Below are 13,453 nucleotides of genomic sequence, written 5' to 3'. Positions count from 1 at the left end.
CCCACTTCTCGTTATCACCAGACGAGATGGTGATGCCCCCTCTGCCATCTATGGATGATGATTTTAAACTATTCCAGGACCTGGCACAGAGGGTGCCAGGAGAATTATAAATACCATTGCAGGAGGTGACCGAGTCTCACAGCAAGCTGGTGGACATTTTACATTCCTCCACTTCCTCCAGAGTGTCCCTTCTTATTAATGAGGCACTCCTGGACTCCGCCAAGGTCATATGGCAGGCCCTCACGTCGGTCCCACCAACATGCAGGCAGGCTGACAGGAAATATTATGTGCCAGCAAAAGACACGGAGTTTCTCTTCTACCACCCGCCTCCCAATTCGATCATTGTGGATGCAGTCAATTCTAAGGGCCGCCAACACCAGTTTAAATCCACACCTTACGACCAGGACTGGAACAACCTGGATCTTTTTGGCAGGAAAGCATATTCCTCGGCCACCCTCCAGTTCTGCATTGCAAACTACCAACCCTTATTGGCAAAATACAACTATCAGAACTACGCAAAACTCAGTTCTTTTATTGAGCAGCTTCCCAGTTCTCATAAGGAGGAATTCAAGGCTATAGTCAATGAAGGCCAACTCGTGGCTAAGATCGCTCTCCAGTCTGCACTTGATGTAGCTGACATGGTGACACGTTCAATTTCCACTGCCATTGTGATGAAATGAGTCCCATGGCTTCATCTATCCGGTTTCTCAAAGGAGGTCCAAACTACTGGGGAGGACCTTCATTTTGAAGGGACAAAATTATTCCCCTAGAATTCCAACACCTCTCTTCACACATTAAAAGATTCCAGGGCCATTCTTCGATCCCTTGGGATCTATACACCTTGGTACAAAAGAAAGTATAGCCCTTGGCCACCATTCAAGCCCTGCTCATCTTCTTAATATTCTTCTCAATATTCATCACAGAGATCATACAAACCTCAGAGGAAGAAGCAGAGGTTCCCCAGATGGAAGATGTCAAGATCTCAGCCCACTTCCTCTCAACCTTCCACCTCAAAGTGGCAGTTTTGACAGGTTGGTTGAGATGCCCAGAGAACATTCTCCTCATCGTTATCTTGTGCTGGAAAACACCACCCATTCCTTCAGAGACATTCTCACCCTGTTCCACAGCACCGGGGAACAGGTAACTGACAAATGGGTGCTGAAGATCATCCAGGATGGACATTTCTCCATTTTTCTTCCAATCCCCCTTCCAAACACCCTTCTCTGTCCTTCTTCTGGGATCCTCCTCATGAAAGCCTGCTATGTCAGGAGATAAACCATCTCCTCAGCATAGGAGCCATAGAGCCATTGCCCACACATGTATGAGAAAAAGCTTTCTACTCTCACTACTTCCTGATACCAAAGAAAAAGGGAGGTTGGAGACCCATACTAGACCTCAGAGCACTCAACAAATTTGTCAAGGCGCAGAAGTTGAAGATGGTCACTTGATCAACGATTATTCCAGCATTAGAGAAAAGAGATTGGTTGTTGGCCCTCAACCTCCAAGCTGCGTACTTCCACATTTTGATTATATCGAGTCATGGCTAAAGCCACTACAGACTGCTCCTTTTCAGCCTCTCATTGGCCTCCAGAGTATTATCCAAGGTCCTCTGGTAGTGACAGCCCACTTACGCTCTCAGGGCATCATGATATATCCTTACCTGGACGACTGCCTTCTCAGGGCACATTCCTTCTCTACAGCCCCGTGAGTCACCCAGACCACACTGGACCTGTTCCAGAATCTGGGCCTACAAATCAACAAACAAAAATCAATATTAACAATGGTACAGAGTCTAGAATTCATAAGAGCCGACCTCAGCTCCATCCAGGTGAGGGCGCTCCTCCCACATCAGATTTCTCAGTGTCTCTATGCTGTTAGAGACAGCGCAATCCAGCCCCCAGCTTTCAGCCAGACACTACCTCCAGATCTGGGAGCATATGGCCGCAGGCACACTGATTACAGCACATGACAGTCTTCACATGATGTGCATACAAGTGTGGTTCAGTTCAGTTTACAGGTTGAATAGAGACAAAATAAGCAAAGTACTATTGATGCCCACCAAGGTCAAACAATCCTTGGACTGGTGGAAGGACCCAGTGAATGTCTGTACAGGAATCCCATTTATTCAGTCTTCCCTCCTGATTACCCTTCCATCATCACTCCTGATTACTGATGGGGTTCAGTGATCTCACAGTGCAGGGCAAATGGTCTCTATCCGAGACGTGCCTTCACATCAACCTGCTTGAATTCAGACTGGTCAGAAACGTGTGTGCCCACTTCCTCCCTCTGATCAAAGACACACACACGAAAGTCATGATGGACAAAACGGCCTGCATGTATTACATAAACCGACAAGCAGGCACCAGATCACCCTCCCTGTACTTGGAAGCACTAGAGCCATGGAACTGGTGCATTTCCCACAATGTCATAATATCAGCGGCCTACCTACTGGGAGTACACAACACGATGTCGGAGAGTCTCAGCCACAAATTTTCACCCGACCGTGAACAGGAAATAGATTTGGTGGTCCTCCATGACATATTCCGACAACAGGGGACACTGACAATAGATCTGTTCACTAATTACCAGAACAAGAAATGTCCACAATACAGCTCCAGAGTGGAGATCAGATGACATTCCATGGGAGATGTTCACCTCCTTCCATGAGACCAGGGTCTTCTTTACATCTTTCCACCATTCCCTCCAATACTGAAAATCCTGTTGAAAGTGAAAAAGCAAACATCATACTGATTGCTTCCCACCTGGCCCAGACGGACGTTGTACCCTTACCTGTCACAGCTGGCACTATGTCCACTGATAACTCTTCCAATCACTCTTTACCTGCTATTACAGAACAAGAGACACACTTTCCATCCCAACCTGTGGATTCTGTGACTGAAAGCCTGGCTTCTTCATAGTTCCTGCACATAGAGACATCTTTCTCTGAGAAGTAAAAAAGGTGTTATTACACAGTAGGAAAGAAGCTACTCATCATAGTCGCTGACTCCGTGGGTGCTGCGGGGCTGAAGCACCCACAGGGAAAAATTAGCAGGTGATTTGCACTCACTGGCAGCCAAGCTCCCCCTTCCCCCACCCCCTCCTCGCATCCTCCTTCCCCAAGCGCGCAGTGCCCCGCTCCTCTCCCTTCCAACGCTTCCCGCCTGCCGCCTAACAGCTGTTTGGCTGCGCTTAGGACTTTCCGGGAGGGAGGGGGAGGAGTGGGGATGCAGTGCACTCTGGGGAGGAGGTGGTAAAAAGGCATGGCAGGGACTTGGGGGAAGGGGTGGAATTGGGGCTGGGCGAGGGTGGGGCCTGGGGGGGTGTCGAGCACCCACAGGGCAGAGGGGAAGTTGGCGCCTTTGCTACTCATTGTACCTACCTACAAAAGTGGAAAAGATTTCACATCTGGTGTCAACCCAAAGGCACCACCCTGAATGCAGCCATTCTACCGGTAGTCCTGGGCTACCTGTTGATTCTCAAGAAATCGCATCCTGACTTCACAGTGTTCTTCCCTGCCAAAGTCAGTCTTAGACCATATCCGAAGTTCACTCCTGAGGTGACTGCCGCATTTCATATAAATCAGCTTATTCAGTTCCAACCTTTTATCCCAAACCTCATCAGGCTAATAGGGAAGCCATCCTCCATACGCTCGACTTGAGGAGAGATGTGGCCTTCTATTGGAACAGAACAAGAGCTTTTAGAAAATCTCTGAGACTCTTCCCCTCCATTGCAGATAGTTCAAAAGATACAGCAATTTCAGCCCAAAGACTCTCCAAATGAGTCTTGAACTGTATCACGCTCTGTTACCAGATGTGTAATGTAGCACCCCATCTTCAATATGCATGCACTCTGAGATTGGTCTTATCTTCCGTCAGCTTCTCCAAGGGTATCCCTATATCAGAAATCTGAAGAACAGTCACCTGGGCATCTACACATACCTTTGCAGAACATTATGTTATCCTGGGGGACTCAGCTGCAGAAGTCAGATTTGGTGCCACGCTGCCATCATCTAAAACAGTCTTGACTTGACTCCAAAGCCTGACCTCCAGTGGTGGGCACTGCTCAGGAGTCACCTAGAGTGGAGTACCCATAGGGACACTACTCGAAGAAGAAGAAATTACTCACCTTGTGCAGTAATGATGGTTCTTCGAGATGTGTGTCCCTATGACCCATCCTTCTCCCCTCCACTTTGGAGTTCTTGTCATTGACTCTGCAGTAGAGAAGGAAGTGAGGAGGGTTTGCCCATGCACTCTGGCCTCAAGGCATGCGTGGTCTGAATGGACATTGCTACCAAAGTTCTCTGATCAGCAGCACAGGGACGCAGACACACACACAGTGGAGCACACTTCTCGAAGAACCATCATTCCTGCACAAAGTGAGTAACTTCTTTCCCGAATAGATGATCCACTGTGAGCTTTATAAACAGAAGCAGTCCTTTTTTCAGTTCATAAAAAGTTTGTATTTTTTCAAATCTACTTGGATGAAACACAAAAAGATTTTGAAAAAGACCAGGAGACCACTTTTGGTGTGAATACTCTCATAAGATTTTTCTGTTGCTCTACAGATAGAGGAAATATATACATCAACTTAATCCTTTGTAGAGTGTGTGTGGGTGTACATATCTGTCTAAGCATTTATTTAACTATGGTCTAGAAACAGAAATGTATAGAAGGCAAAAAGTAAATGGATGGGAAAAAAGTGTAATGGTGGGTAAAGAGATGTAAATTTGTTTGTAATGGACATTAAATGCCCCAATCCTACAAGTTGATCTAAGCATTCTTGAAATCAGTGTGAGTTTTGCTATTGACTTCAATGAGCGTGGGATCAAGCCCCTCCCGAACAAATACTTATGCTATTATGGAGCACCATTGAAGTCTGTTGGCAAGTTATGAAGTCTATGAAGAGCTCAGACACAATGGAGAGGGGGTCCACAGGGACCTAGTGGTGGCTTCCTGATCCTCAGCGACCTAGCCCAAGTGCAGTTTAGACCTGCATGGGAAGAGCTCAAGCAACTGGCATAAGCATCCTCAAGCACCTTATTCCAGTAGAAGATCAGGCATAGTGTAACTATGCTCTGCCATGCTCCTTCCCTCTGGAATGCCCTAACATCCCTCTTTTCCCTCCATTGGCAGCAGTGTGAGGGGGCAGTTTTCTGCCAGCACTGAGTTCCCCTAACCAGATGGAATACTCCAATGGATACCTCCAGCTGCTATCATCTCTCTCTTCACAACTGCTTTGCTTTCTGAGAACATTCTCGCTATTAAAAATGTGCCCACCCAAAGGCATTCAAATAAGCAAATAAAAGGGGTTGTGAATGCTGGCAAAGTGAATTGGTGCATTCTGTTTATCTAGCACTACAATAGTAATGGTCAAACTACTACAAATGGCAGTAACACTATTTTAAGCCTAAGTAGTTTGGACCATTATTGTAGTATTTTTGTAGAGCAGTTTTAATTAAAAAGCAAAAAAACACTGTGTCTCCATCATCTGATGTAAATCAGTTTAGCGTCATTAATTTCAATGAAGCTGTGCTGATTTACACCAGATGAAGTTCCAGCCCACAACCCTTAAATATAATCCACATTTGATGTATAGCAAAAATGTTCCCTGCCATGTCTGCTTTTCAGACTGCTGTGCTGTGGAAGTTGGACATAGTTTTCTTTTAACTTTTAGAATTCTGTGTCTAGCAAAATTGGTACAGTTCATTTATAAAGGAGAAATGAGAAATGCTATGTGAAGACTGCAGTGGAATGTTCTATTATTTCATATATAACATTAATGACAAGGGCCCAATGTTAAAATTTGGGATCAGAGTGTTAGACTTGCCTACCTAAAGTTGGGCACCTCTATCTATAGTTAGACATCTAATAAATTAGTGACCTGGTTTTCTGAGGTGTCATGAAGTTTGAAAGTGTTCCAATCTGTGAAAACTAGCAGAAAGAAAAAGCATGTAGAAATGACAAAAATGGAACTCTGGAAAAACGCTTCAATTCTCATTCATGGAATTGATTGAAAGTGGCCTTCCAGATTAAAGGTCACATACTGCAACTAGCCAGTCAAATACAAACCAAACCAGTTTCCATATATGATCTAGTATATATTTCAAATGTCCTAGAAGGGTCCCATGATCTGCAATTTCAAAAAAGGTCAGTACTAAAGAACAAGAAGAAATTTTGAACATGAGTCCACAAAAAGAAAGAAATCATTACAAGCCTTCTCTAAATGGTCTCGTGTTATGTCTTGTCCTGAATCCAGACTAGCATTGATCATATAAATCAGGGATGGCCAGCCTGTGGCTCTGGAGCCACATGCGGCTCTTCAGAGGTTAATCTGCAGCTCCTTGCATAGGCGCCAACTCCGGGGCTGGAGGGAGCTACAGGTGCCAACTTCCGAATGTGCTACAGGGTGCTTACTGCTCAACCCCTGCCTCTGCCCCAAGCCCCAGCCCCACTCCACCCCTTCTTCCAAGGCCCCCGCCCCTTCCCCTGAGTCTGCTGTGCCCTGGCTCCTCCTCTCCCCCCCCCCCCCCCCCCGAACCTCCTGCACACCACAAAACAGCTGATTGCGGCGGACAGGAGGTGCAGGGATGGAGGGTTAGGTGCTGATCGGTGGTGCTGCTGGCGGGAGAGAGCTGATGGGGGGCTGCCGACGTGTTACTGTGGCTCTTTGGCAATGCACATTGGTAAATTCTGGCTTCTTCTCAGGCTGGCCGCCCCTGATTTAAATTGTTGTTCCAAAGATAAGATTGAAGATACATAGCCACTACAGTTGGAACAATATTGTCAAGAAATGAGAAATGTGTGATACAACTATATTTTAAAGAGTAATTCAGTGACATATGGATGGTTTCTTCCATAAGGGTGTACTATTGTTATTTAAAGGGAGGATGGAACCTGACTACTAAACAGCATGACAGAAATGGTAATAATTTTGAATCATTTGACGTGACTAGTGTCTAAAATGTTCTGGATGAGGTTACAGTGATTCTAAAGGCAATCTGTAACTGATATTGATCAGTATCAATATCAGTGTGATGTAAGTGGTAGTATCTAATTATTCAAGGACAAGACAACTTTTATATGGCCCATAAATATTAACGCTGACTATGCCTATCTAAAGAGGACTTTAAGAATGACACTAAACTAGGTGCCACAATGTGTTCTCAGAGATGCCAAAGTCAATTTGGAAGACATAAAATGTAACTCCTTTTAACTAGTAGTCAGTGGTTAATTCACCTTTGCAAATTGCTCCCGGGAATTATGACAGATTGTTAATAAGGAGAATTAATTCACAGGACTCCTGAGTAAACCAAAATCAGCTTGGTTCAAATACAGATTAGGCTAATGATTTAAAAAAAACAGCCAAAAAGCAACACTACTAAACGAAAAAAAATATTGTCAAAGAATAAATGATATAAGATGGCATAGGCAGAATGCTAGCAGCCCAAGAATCTCAGCTACATCCCTCATTAGAAGCCAAGTATCACAATTGTTTTCAGTCAACAAATCTTTCTGTTCCCAGTTCTTCCAAAGACTGTCTCAACTGCCGTGGAAAACCCCATCTGAATTCAGCCTCTTTTCCATCCAGAAATGTCAGAGTCCAGCATAACAAACAGCATCCTAAGGTCTCAGCAGGCCCTCCTCTGTGTTTTATAACCTCTAAACTTCAGCAGTGTGGAATATTTCAGCCTGCCCCTATAATAAAGCTCTCAGATCTTTTGGCTCAGCCCTTCCTAGCCAAATGCCTGACTCAGGTCTTCCTAACTGCCCATGCAGTTTTAAGCCACTTCTCCAACACAAATGCTCCTGGCTGCTCTGAAGCTCAGCTCTTACAGCATAACAGCAGCATAACAGCTGCTGCCAAGCGTTTAAAAACAATATTTAGACTAAATCTCAGCATCAGAGTTTTTCAATGTACTGTTAATCTGCTGTCTTCAAAGTTTTAACCTTTAAGGTTACATTTTCAGACAACTACACAACTGGCCAGAGGTTTTTGAATCCCCTCCCTTCCCCCCCCCCCCCGCTCCCCCCCCATCCCTTACTCTCTTTCTCTCTGTGTGCGTGGGCGCACACACACTTAAACCCACCTAATTGGGATGTCACAGGGTGACTCTGGCCCTTTCAAGGACAAGGTCAGTGCACTTGTGTCTGGTCAGCTGACCCCCAGTTGGTCTTAAAAGAGGGCATTTGAGCCCTAAAGGGTGGGCGAGGCAGAGCTGCCTTAGTGCACGGACATGGACAGTCAGGAAAAGGGGCAAGTGAGAACTGCCTGGGAGTGAGAGATTGGCAGGTGAGAGCTGCCAGAAAGCAGGACGTCCCAGAAGGAAGTGGTAGGAGGTTCCAGGGGGAGTGCTGGAGGCAGCAGAGCAGCAAGAGAGGGGTTTGCTGGCTGATTTCCCCAAGCCAGAAAGCCTTGGCTGGAGAGGGCTGAAGACCAGAGAGCAGCAGAGGGAGTTGCCTGCAGATTTCTAAGATGGAGAGCCACAGTTGAAGGCAGGAGAGCAGAAGGGGGGCTTACTTGCTGACATCTCCACACTGGAGAGCTGGAGCCAGGGGAGCCATGGAAATACCCACCTGTTGGCCTGTCTGGGACAAGGGAGGTTAACGGAACAGAGGAAATGGTGGATGCCCTGGTGAAGATGAACTCCCAGCAGAGAGGCCTTTGGGTTCTTGGTGGGAAGAGCGGGGTTGCACTCCAGCTGGGAGGTATAAGGGCTGGGGCGGCTGTCCTGGCAGAAAGTTACAGGAGAGGACTGATAAAGAGCCTTGGTGTGGTAGAAGACACCATAGCACAGTATGTGAGGCATTGATGGACTAGAGGATGTGAGATTTCAAGGATTGTAGACACTGAGGGGTCATAAATGGATTATGTGTTGGGACTGTTGTTATGGACTACTTGCACTATGTTTTTGTAATAAACTGCCCCCAAAGAGGAGTATTGCTAGTCAGCTCCATGTAAGGTTTCTTACTGGGAACTGTGAAGGAGGGAAACCGAGGCAGGTCCATCTGTTGTACTTCAGCCTGACACTGGAGGGCTCCCAGGACAGAGCCACCCTATGACATGGGAATACACCAGTTTTGCATACAGAAGGCAGGGCTTGGGCTGGGGCCAGGAATGGGGCCATGGCTGGAGGGTAGGGGCAATTGCCCAGGGGTCCGGGTGATTTAAAAGGGCCCGGGGGCCCCCAGCCACTACCGCTGCCATGGTAGCTGTGGCGGTGGCTGGTGTCAAGAGCAGAAGCTGTGGTCAGCACCCAAGGCTGAGGGGCAGGGCTGTGACTGGGGGCAGGGCTGGATCAGGGCTGGGTGGTGCTCCCTGCCTGGCCCCCATGGGGCCTGGCCCAGACCCCACCGTGCCCCCGCAAACATTCCGCTGCACCTCCCTAGAGGGGCATGCCCCACAGTTTGCAGTCCTCTGATTTAACATCTCTGTGCCTCAGTTTCTCCATCTCTAAAATGGGGATGCTACTATTTACCAGGAGTTTGTAACTGTAATCAATTACAATTTTTTACAAATCCTTTGAAATCCCTAGTTGGAATAGCTGTCCATCCTGTTTCAGCTTGTGGTCTGAAACATGGCTTCTTTGAAGTCATCTCTTCCCATCAAGAGAAGAAAATATTATGTTTGTGCAGAGAAAATATAATGTGGAATTATTTTCCTTTCTATACAAAACAGTGTAAATCCCTTGAGGGTAGAGTGGGCAGCCTAATTTAGCCCTTTATGATCTAATGCATCTATTTACTGCTCCTGTTTATCATATTGATAATGATACGTAAATAATGGTCACAGAGCAAACTTTCAGGTGGGAATTCATTCACACTTAAAATTTAGCTAAAATGTCTAATGGTATTTAAAGCCACTGTATTTAATCTGTATCTGCTACAAGGATCAGTGCTTCCCACTCTAGAAAAGGAACTGGAAGATAAACTCTGTGGTATGAAACATGTTGGCTGCAATTTTTATTTTTTAACCTTTTTATTTTTGCTACAGGTATAAAGAAGACTCAATAATCAAAACAAAATCTCACACTAATATTCCACTGAAATAGAATTGTCTCAGTGAGAGTGAGGGATGCTGTACAGTTCGTGATGCATAACTGTATTTTCTCTGTTATTCCATCCTCTGCATTCTGGTTATAGGTCTGATTTGCACTACCACTGTATATTTATTTCTAAATAATGGTAAAATATGCTGATCCCTGTCAGGCCTGCTGATGGCGGGGCAATTGCCCAGGGGTCCGGGTGATTTAAAAGGGCCCGGGGGCCCCCAGCCACTGCCGCTGCCATGTAGCTGTGGCGGTGGCTGGGAGCCCTGGGCCCTTTTAAATCAACTGGGCGGGCTGCAGGGCTCCTAGCGCGTGTGAGGTGGTACCGGCAGCAGCGAAGGCAGCCGGGCGGGCACGTGGAAGCCCTGGCCGTGCTGGACAAGCGCGTCCAGCGGAGCAACCAGCAGTTTGCTGGACACCAACAGCAGAGCCGGCAGCAGCTCACTGGGCAACAGCCGCCGGTCTGCGCCCATGTGGTGACGCCACGCCAGGCCTGGGGACCTATGGACTGTTCTGCTTTGGGGCCCGGAATTGCTGTCGGCGGGCTTGATCCCTGTGCACTGATGGGTTGATTAATCCAAACAGTTAACCAATCAAAATGCAGAGGTTTGCAAAATAATCTGATTTCTGAATAACACTGCCTGTGAAATTGCAAATCTTTAGGCTGATTGGGTTCTGTGATTCCTCTGCTTTAATTGACTCCATTGCTCACCATTTTCAAAATAAAGACACTTCCTAATCTTCCCTCTCCCTTCAGCTACAGGAAAGTAACGAAGCAAAATAATACTTCACAATATACACACAAAAAAAAGTGCCAAAGTGCTGAAAAGGGAAAGTGCTTCTAAAAACATTAGTTAATCTAATTTTTTAAACTCATATCATGCCTTCCTTGTTCCCGACCTCCCCTCTTTTTCTTCCCCTCTAAATATCAGCTAGGTTTATATTCTCCGAATCGATCACATGATTTGTCTTCACATTGCTGACATTGTAACAGCCAGCCCCTCGTTCCCAATTCAGTTTTGAAATGCAATATAAGCAAAAATGTATTTTAGTTACTGTGGAGGGAAAAGCCTTCTCATCTGTAAAAGGGATGGGGTATGAGGGAAGGTGTAAAAGGAAGGAGAGGGAGGGAGGTATTTGTTTTGTTTTTATTTTTTTTTCCTTTTTCAAGATCAGTTTACTTTTCAACCTTTTGCCCCTGTAGGGTTTTATTCCCCGCCCCCCCCCTTAAAAATATGGTCACTCATCTATACATATTTTACTATAATAGTAACTTGAGGGTGTTTTCTGTGTTTTTTTATTACTATTTCCGTTTTATAAAATGATACTTCTTTCAAACTGCTCTGAGGTGTGGAACGTTACAGGTAGTTCTAGGGGAGACGCATTATGGATAGGACTTAGATGAGGAGGTAATATGCCACTTACATTGCCAATGCCAAGCATTCTTGAATCAACCCAAAAAAGTATGAGGTTGGCTAAAAATCAGGAGACTTTAAAAAATAAGAAATGTTACTTCAGGTTTTTGAGCCTTTAGGGTTCATGTTTTCAAGTCTTTATAAACAGAACCTCCCCGTCTTTCTTTCTTTTTCCTTTTTTTTTTTTTTTTTTTTTTAAAGGTAAGCTGCGATTCTCCCACATTGACCTATTCCAGGGAGCTGGGGCTTTAATAAAATCACCAAATATTGCGAGACTCTTGATAAAATTGTGAGAGTTGGCAACAATGCACACGTCACTGCAATTTAGCATGTCGGTCACCGTTACATTTGTGGGGGTGGGGGGTGTTTGCATGTGCACATGTGAATATAAACTGTCTATGTGTGTTTGTGTTTGTCATATAATTTATATTTTAATAGAATTCCTAAAGTGTTTAACCAGTGAAAGATAACTTGGTTGCTTATTTGGTATTATTATTAGGCATAGTATCATTCTGTTTCCCTATTGTATTTCTGGTTCCACGTATTTATTTTATGGCAGGTTTATTATGAGCTATTTATAGTGAAATGGAACCGGGTATGTCTGAATTTATAACTTGGTGTTCATCTTCCATACATTAAAGGCAAAAATCAGCTGCATGTGTATGGCAGAGATGTGCCCTCTTGAACTGCTCCAGTGGGAGGTTTCTCTTGCCTTGGAACTTTCATAAATCATTGGCCCTGGTTCTCTACAGGGTTGCACCTTTTGTAGTCATTTATACCTTTGTACAGTGGGTGTAAACTGCTGCAAAATCAGAATTCTCTACTCCCTCACTGTGATGGTGTTCACTTTACAGAGGGGTGAATGAGGTGCAAGGAAGTGGAGAAACAGGCTCCTTGAGTTTGCACTCTATTCATGTATCTTCCTGGAGCTGGGCAAATGCATGGGATTGTTTGTGCTTGTCCACGAACTGAGTTGCAATGGGTTAACTGAAGGTGTGATTTTTAAAGCCAGTTTAGCTAAACTGATGCAAAAGGCTGTATGGACATTCTGATTTTGGTTTAAACCAGGCATATTTTGAGTTAGCCTAAGGTCTGATCTACCCTGGGAATTTACATGAGAAAAATCTACCCCCCCCCAAGGAGTAACTATATTGAATTAACCCCCAGTGTAGACAGCACTAGGTTGACAGAAGAATTCTTTCATCAACCTCCCACTCAGGGAGGTGGATTATCTACGCCAACAGGAGAATCCCTCCAATTGGCATAGGTAGTGTCTACACTGAAACGCTACAATGGTGCAGCTGTGCCACTGTAGTGTTTTAGGTGCAGACAAGCCCTAAGTTGATTGGAAACAGGTTTAAGCTAAACCAAAATAAGCTGCTTGTAAACCAAAATAAATGTGTCCATAGAGGTGTTTGCAAGGGTTTAACTAAACCTGTTTTATTAAACAGGTGCAAGTTTGTGTGTAGACAGGGCCTTTGTTTGAAGTTTATAATGCTTTTGCTGCACCTGTGTTTTGTGTCCCCTTCCTGAGAGTATTCTAGCAAACAAGTTACCAGCAGGAATGTTTGCCAAAACTGCCATTTTAAACTAGTACTCTGGAGTATTAATAAAAAGTGATTTTCAAATTTGAATTCTTGAGTGTTCACATTCTAACCCATTCTAAGGATTATGCTCAGCCAATCAAGGAATAAAGCATGTACCAGGTGACCTATTAATTAAAAAAGCTTGAAGTTAGAGCTTCAAGCAAAAATCCTTCTTAGAGCTTGTTGGAAAATTTCCAGAAAAACATTCTCCATTTTCAACCAACCTCACTCATAGTGACCAAGTTGCAAACAGTCTTCAGGCTGGAATATATGTCTCTGCATACAACATTTGCTGAATATTTTTGAGCAGTGAACACATATGTAGAAATCATGTTCTGTTCAGTCAACTTCCTAAATCAGGCCACAGTCCTGAAAACACTTGTGCAAGAGAGTAACGTCCTGCACAT

The 13,453-nt window shown here is 44.9% G+C and overlaps 1 protein-coding gene across 2 annotated transcripts in view; it reads left to right on the top strand.

Annotated features, from left to right (window-relative positions):
• RBMS3 (RNA binding motif single stranded interacting protein 3) overlaps window positions 1–13,453 on the top strand; it is a gene marked incomplete at its 3' end in the record, with an annotated part of 551,834 nt that overhangs the window by 360,970 nt on the left and 177,411 nt on the right. The gene's annotated exons all lie outside the window — the stretch shown is intronic.

Source organism: Lepidochelys olivacea, assembly GCF_965140295.1.
Source record: "Lepidochelys olivacea isolate rLepOli2 genome assembly, chromosome: 2".
Taxonomy (NCBI): Eukaryota; Metazoa; Chordata; order Testudines; family Cheloniidae; genus Lepidochelys; species Lepidochelys olivacea.
Note: the sequence above shows the minus strand (reverse complement) of the source record. Positions and strands in the feature narration are given on the sequence as shown.